Source organism: Galeopterus variegatus, unplaced genomic scaffold, assembly GCF_000696425.1.
Source record: "Galeopterus variegatus unplaced genomic scaffold, G_variegatus-3.0.2 Scaffold102, whole genome shotgun sequence".
Lineage (NCBI taxonomy): Eukaryota > Metazoa > Chordata > Mammalia > Dermoptera > Cynocephalidae > Galeopterus > Galeopterus variegatus.
The window spans coordinates 708,971-715,563 of NW_007726213.1; the positions used below are offsets into that span (position 1 = coordinate 708,971).

Here is a 6,593-nt window from a genome sequence, read left to right on the forward strand (position 1 = left end):
GTATATATATATATATATATATATATATATATATATATATATATATATATCTCAAAATATAAACACCTGAGAATGTGAAAGCACTATCTCAATTTAACAGTTAAAAGTCCACAGCTTAGGATGTTAATTGGAATCTGGGAAAATCATTTGTTCTTAAAAAATTTTGTTGAGGAGGGAAAAAAGTAAAAACTAAACATCCTATTCAAGATCTAATTGGGGGGGGGAAGTTTCATCTAAAAGCTGAGAATAGAAGATATAGCTTTGATATGAAGTTTCATCTTTTTATTAAACGACTTCTGTCTCCATGTTGCAGGGGGAAGATTTGTCAATCTGATTGAATCTTCCCTTTAGTTTTTCCCAACAGCTGTGTTCAGATAATTCATGACTCCCATGTTTCCTGAGCCCTGGATAATTTCACACACATGTCTAGCTTGGGGCTCCACATTTTCAGAAGAATATGGAGACATTGGAGGAGGTCCAGGGTAGACCAAAGGAAATGATTAATGGATTGGAAGTTGGAGTTTATGAAGAAAGGTTGTGAGATCTGATCTCTCGCTATGAGAAAAGTCTCAGTGGTGACTTAACACAAGGAGGTTAGTAAGCAGCTGTTCTCCATCTTCACTAAGGTTGGATGAAATGAAATAAGATATAAATTGCAACAAGAACAAAAATGTGTTACAAGCGGGAACTTTCAAGCACTAGCATTGCTAGATTCTAGAAAGTCCTCAGAAGTATGTGTAGTCAACGTCCATGGTCTGTAATGATAAGTCTATAAGTAGTGAGGAAGGTGAAATAATGTCTTAAGATCCCTTCTGGACCTATCATTTTATAACTCTACCTAATCATATTCAGAAAAATTATTTGCCTCAAACAAAAATTATTTGTCTCATTTCCTTCCTAGTACCCCCTCCACTCTTTATCCTTTGTCTACCTTTTGTAAAACACTGCTAACCAAGAATAACTGGTGCACTGGTTCCAGCCTCTGGGTGCCCCTTCAGCTTTGGGAAAAAGTTTCTTGTCCATCACTACTACCCTCTGGCCCCAAGGGGCATGCTGATTGTCATCTTTCTATACACCAAACCTACAGCAAGGGAAAACAAAATATAATTTCCTACCCTTGACAAATTCACAAGTGGCCCCATGGATTAAAATACAACTCTTTGTCCTAGAATATGAGCACCTAAAGGGCTGAAATGTATTTTATTCATCTTCCTATATCATAGGCCATAGAATAAATAGTGTCTGACACATAGTAAGTTTTCAGCAAGTTTTCATCACTTGAATGAATGTAACTATAAAGTGAAGGAAAACTGAATTTGAGAAAGTCAAGAGTCTCAGGTGTTTCCAAATGTATGCTAGATAAATCTAAAGCTTAACCCATGCTGCTCACATGTGCTACTGAGGGATTTTATTCCCACCACACCTGTGCTCTCTGGAGGACTAGGACAAGACAGCCAGTTGCACATCCTGCCCAGGTCTTTGGTCAAAAAGACCACTAAAGACAGGCACTGTGTAGATTCATATTCAGAATCATTCAAAAATAGGCCAAATTCTTAGTGTGTGTTTTTAATAGGACTTTGGCGAGTACAGTAATTTTTTTTTCTAAGTTGTCTTTTTGCATACTTTTCTAACATTCTCCATTTTTAAAAAATGAAGAATAAAAAATTTAGCAGTAGAAAATCCCTCACTCCAATCATCATATAATCGAAATAGCCAGGTCTCAAAAGCAAGGTAATCTGCTTCTTACATCTGATTCAGTATCCAGAAACTCTTCAGTTTAAATTTGTTAATTTTTCTCAAAGCTCTTCTCCCAGCAAAATCAACAAATGCCAGTCATTTATTATTGTCAGCTCTGACTTATGTCCCAAGTCCACAATCTCACATTTCTTTTGACCATGCTTATAGAAATATTACAACAAGCAAACCAATTCATTCTTCATTATTAATTTTTAAATGTTCTCAGGGAGAATTTGGTAACTCAGAGGGTTACAAGTTGATGATTTTCATATGCTTGGGGGTTAGTCTCAGCAGTCCCACAATGGTTTTTGTGCTGTTTTTCTTGATTCAACTAAATATTATTCCCAGATGAGATCAGTTCTTGACCCTCTTTTTCTACTCTCCTAATCTCAGCCTTTCTAAAATTTTCTTACTGTGGTTCCTTTCTTTTGTCTGCACTAATGGCCATTCCTGGTTACATAATTCCTATAACAGGTGTTGACCAATTTGGACACATTTGAGCATGGCATAGAGCTATTCATAAGGTTTATAAAAAGCTTACAGAGAATAGATATCACTAATAAACAGGGAAATTATTTCTCCCTTAAGGGTTTTCTCAAGACAGGCATTATGTAGTAATTTCAAGGATTGTGAGTGACATAGTTCAACACTGTATTGGGCCTTTGAAATCATCCAGCATCAATTTGAAAACAACTTTGCCACTGTGCTCAGCAGGGAGTTTTCTGTTTACTTATTACTTTTCCTATGCTCATTACTCCAGTTTTCAACAGTTTTTTAGGTCAATTCACTCGATTCTAGACAATTTTTTTTTTTTTTTTTTGGCAAGGAAGACTGAAGGTAGGAGTAACTAGGAAACTTAAATAAACACAATTAAACATAAAACACTTCTAGTGATAGTAGAATTGACCTCAGCCAATTAAAATTATTAATAGAAAAAATATATCAATGTCAAATCTGAGCCTACTGCCTCTACTCCCACTTGGGTAATGAGGATTAGTTTGTATTTTCTGACAAAAATAGATGGACTTTACATTACTTCCTGACCTTTGTCCTCCTAGAACATTGGGTTGGGATTGTATTAGGACATAACCAAAAATAAAAAAGATTTAGACTAACTCAAAATTAATTTTTAAGCCCCACAAAAGTGAGATAGCATTTTCTTTCAAGCTGTGAAGCTTTTCCTCCTTTTGGTGACAAAGAAAATGTTCAGATCATAAGCCTGTAATTTTTGCTCCTAACATATCAATCATGTAGGAGACCAACCTATAAGAAGAATCAGAAATGCATGGTCTCAGAATCACCCTTGATCACAATAGAAATATAATTTTGTAGAAGTTTGCTCTTACACCTCCAAAACTATCTCTATATGCTACTTGAATTAAACAACTTAAAAAAAAATTAGAATTCCATGCAAGTTACTGGTACAACTTCAGTTCATTTTGGCCTCATTGTTTTTGCATGTAAGATACACTTTCAAGGCAAATAGGTGTTTTATGTCTGGTTTGGTAATGCTATAATCGTAAAGCAGAAAGTTTGGAAATGCTCTGAAGTGTTAAGAAGTCTGATTCATCAGACTTATTTAAATTGGCATTTGATCTTTTATTTCTAAATATCTCTGACATTTCTGAATCTTCTGCCTTTTCCTCAGTAAAACTGCACCACACACTGGAAAGCAAAGATACAAACATTTATTTATATAATGACAAGGGAGAGTAGGAATAGGGAGATTGGCCATAGATCTGCCCAATCAGTGTCTCAGAATGAGGACACTTTTTCCTTCAGCAGAAATGCTGACCTGGCAATGTGAATTTAGCAGGTAAAAGATTTGCCATAACATCTAACTGAGCAGCATTGAGAATACTAGCTAAGATTCTAAACATTCACTTGCCAGGTATTTTTCAGAAAGGAAGTAAATTACAACTGAGCTTATAAACCTGGAGATATAGCTCATTTGCAAGCAAATTTAAAGTTGGAAAGTAAGCATCAATTTGAAGTTAACATACAGTTATAAAAAGAAAGTTTGGGGTAGCGTTTCCTCCAGTCCTTTATAAATTAGTACAAGTGTTTATTGTTATTTTTAAAACTAGCCTCTTAAATTGTGTTACAATGTTAAAGGAAATTTTGTTTGCATTCAGCCTACACCCCTGGAACAGATACATAGTGTCTTTGAGGTCACTGAGCCCAGCTTCATGCCCTCTGTCCTTTATTGCTTTCTGGTTACCCTGCATATTTCACATACATTAAATATTCCACAACAAACTCTACCATCTGTGCTGTAGGGTAGTTTGTATTGGTCATGTGCTCTGCCAAGTTGACAGAGGTGCAAAGCTAAATGTGTGACACTCTAAGAATATGCATATATTTGAATAATTTGACTATTTCATCCAGCAATTTGCAAAGGCGCTCTGAATGATCACACATTTGGATAATACTTCCAAGAAACATGTAGCTTCATTTATTGGGGAGGAGAGGGTGGAAGCAGGGTTTTTTCCAGCTAGGGTTCTTGAGTTCATTGAAGTCTTGTCTCTCTTACTTAACCATGTGAACTTGGGTAAATTATTTTGTAGCACTGAGTCTCAGGTTCTTCATTTATGAAACGGGAATAATAATTTTTGTCATTAGTCTTTAGAAGCTCTAAAATAGCTAATGTTAGTGAACTCATTTTGTTAACTATAAGCTCCTGGGTAAATTGAACCGAGTATATAACAATATTATATATTCAGTTCAACAGCACATTCCTGATAACCACAAGAGGGTCCAGGAAAGGAAACTGTTTATAAATCTTTCCCTTTGGCAAAATTAATGTTGGAATGTTTCGGGAAATTCTTACAGCTATGAGTCTTAGCGAGTCAAACCCCCTTGAGATTACAGAAAGATGCACATACACATAAAACTGCCTGCAGAATTTGGGGATGGGGTCGGGAGATTCCTCTTATACCCATTTTGCACTCCTTAAGAGATAGTGTTTCTCAAAGTGTGACTTCAGATTGTCTGCATCCGAATTTTGGTGCTTATTTAAAATGCAATTCCTGGACCCTGCCCCACCTTTACGGAAGCACAATTTCAGGAGGAGGAATCTTCATCTTAACACTCACCCAGGTGATTTTTATGCTCCGAGGAGGGCCAGGGATTCCAAGTACTGCTGTCTGGTTCTTTATTCTAAATTTTAAGGTCTGTCCTAGAGCTTGCAAATTGGTTGAACTGAGAAGAAAATTCAGCTTTAAAGCAGGAATACTAGCTAAGATTGACTGGTGGACAATTGTCAGAGTTCATCAAATGGCTAATTGAAAATAGTCTACTGGACCTTAGCCATGTAAGTTCTTTCCGAGGGTCTTGGCTCAGGCATTAGAGAACCTGCTCTTCTGCTGGGGGCAGGGGTTAGGGTGGGGGAGAATTAACTGAACCCACTCTCCCCCGACCCCTTTCTCCCCACTCTGGTTAAAGCAGAAGCCTTTTAAATTTATCCTTGCTGCCCAGGTTCATTATTAGAAGGATTGGCTTACGTGTGTAACTTTGCTAGGGCTGGAAGTGAAAACATCTGCAAAAGCATGCAATGCCCTGGAACGGAACTCTTCTAATAAAAGATGTATCATTTTAAATGCGCTGAATTTTGATTCTGGTAATTCGTGCACTAGAGTGTCTATTTCGAGGCAGCGGAGGTATCATATGACAGCGCACGTCAAGGCACCGTGGAGCCCTCTCGTGGACTCCCACCCACTTTCCCATTCACCGCGGAGAGGGCTGCTGCCTGCGCCGCCGCTCCCCCGGGCGAGCTAGCATGAAATCTCCCTGCCTCTGCCCATATCAAATGGAGCTCTCCGCTCGAGGGGTGCGAGTGTTACCTCCGCCATGCAATTTCCACTATCAATAATTTAACTTCGCTGCAGAACAGGAGTACATACCGGGCACCAAAGACTCGTCCCCCGCACCCCCTTTTTAACTGAAGGGAACGTGAACAAAATAATAGAGTCTGGGAGTTTGGGGCCGAAGTCTTGCCCAGAGCAGCTGCCTTGATGTTTACTTTGACAAGTAGTGACTGAAAAGGTGGGTTTTCTTTCTTTCTCTTTCCCTTTTTCTCTGTTGGGTCTGCGGGAAAGCGTGTGGCTTTCGTGGGTCTGTCATTGCCTCGGCTTCCCGGTTGGAGCAAGTAAGTTGGTGTAACGTTATCTGGGGCGTTCATTAATAAAAAATGCCGTTATTATCTTGATGGAATTCCTATCAGGCAAGCTCCGGAGAGAGAGGTCAGTGCGCGAACTCTGTTTAAGCCGGAGTGTTTAAGGCAGCGGAGTAAACCAATAGCCCCCATGCTCTGTGCGATTTCATTGTGTGCTCGCGTTTGCAAGCTCCGTCTGCGTGAAGGTGCGGGAAGGTGTGTCCGTGGCCCGGGAAGCGCACGCCCTCTCCCCCAGAACATGGGTGCTGGGGTGGGGAGGAAGACCTCGAGGCGGCCGATTCGCACTCGCTCCCTCCCGCCCCAGCGCGCACTGCCCGGGTTTCTGCAGAGAGCTCGGGACGCGGGTTCCCCGGGGTGGCGGCTCGACCGCCCGTCCAAGCCGCCGGCGTCCTGCCGAGAAGCCCCAGACGGGCGCGGAGCTCGCGGGGAGACGTCGCGGGGCCCCGGGGGAGCGGGAGCGGGGAAGAGGTGGCGCGAGGCTGGGGACCCGGGGAATCCCAGGCGCCCTCGGGGCCCCGGGGGCTGAGCCCGGGCGAGGAAAAGGCGCGGCGTTCCCTTTAAGCAGCCGCCCCGAACGGGTCTCGGTGGCGCGGGCGAGCCGGGGGAGGGGGGCGGGGGGCGGCGCCGTCTGACCAATCGAAGCTCAACCGAAGAGCTAAATAATGTCTGACCCGAGCGCGAG

General features: G+C 41.2%; 1 protein-coding gene across 6 annotated transcripts in view; it reads left to right on the forward strand.

The window, feature by feature from the left end:
* BDNF (brain-derived neurotrophic factor) overlaps positions 1-6,593 on the forward strand; it is a 60,723-nt gene that overhangs the window by 16,360 nt on the left and 37,770 nt on the right. The window contains exon 1 of one of the 6 annotated variants that reach the window (XM_008584182.1): positions 5,450-5,781. The exons of 4 other annotated variants lie outside the window; for them this stretch is intronic. The gene's annotated coding sequence lies outside the window, so the exon portion shown is untranslated. Of the gene's footprint in view, positions 1-5,449; positions 5,782-6,024; positions 6,109-6,593 lie in introns of those variants that run through there. One more of the 6 variants, XM_008584196.1, reaches the window with a different exon arrangement.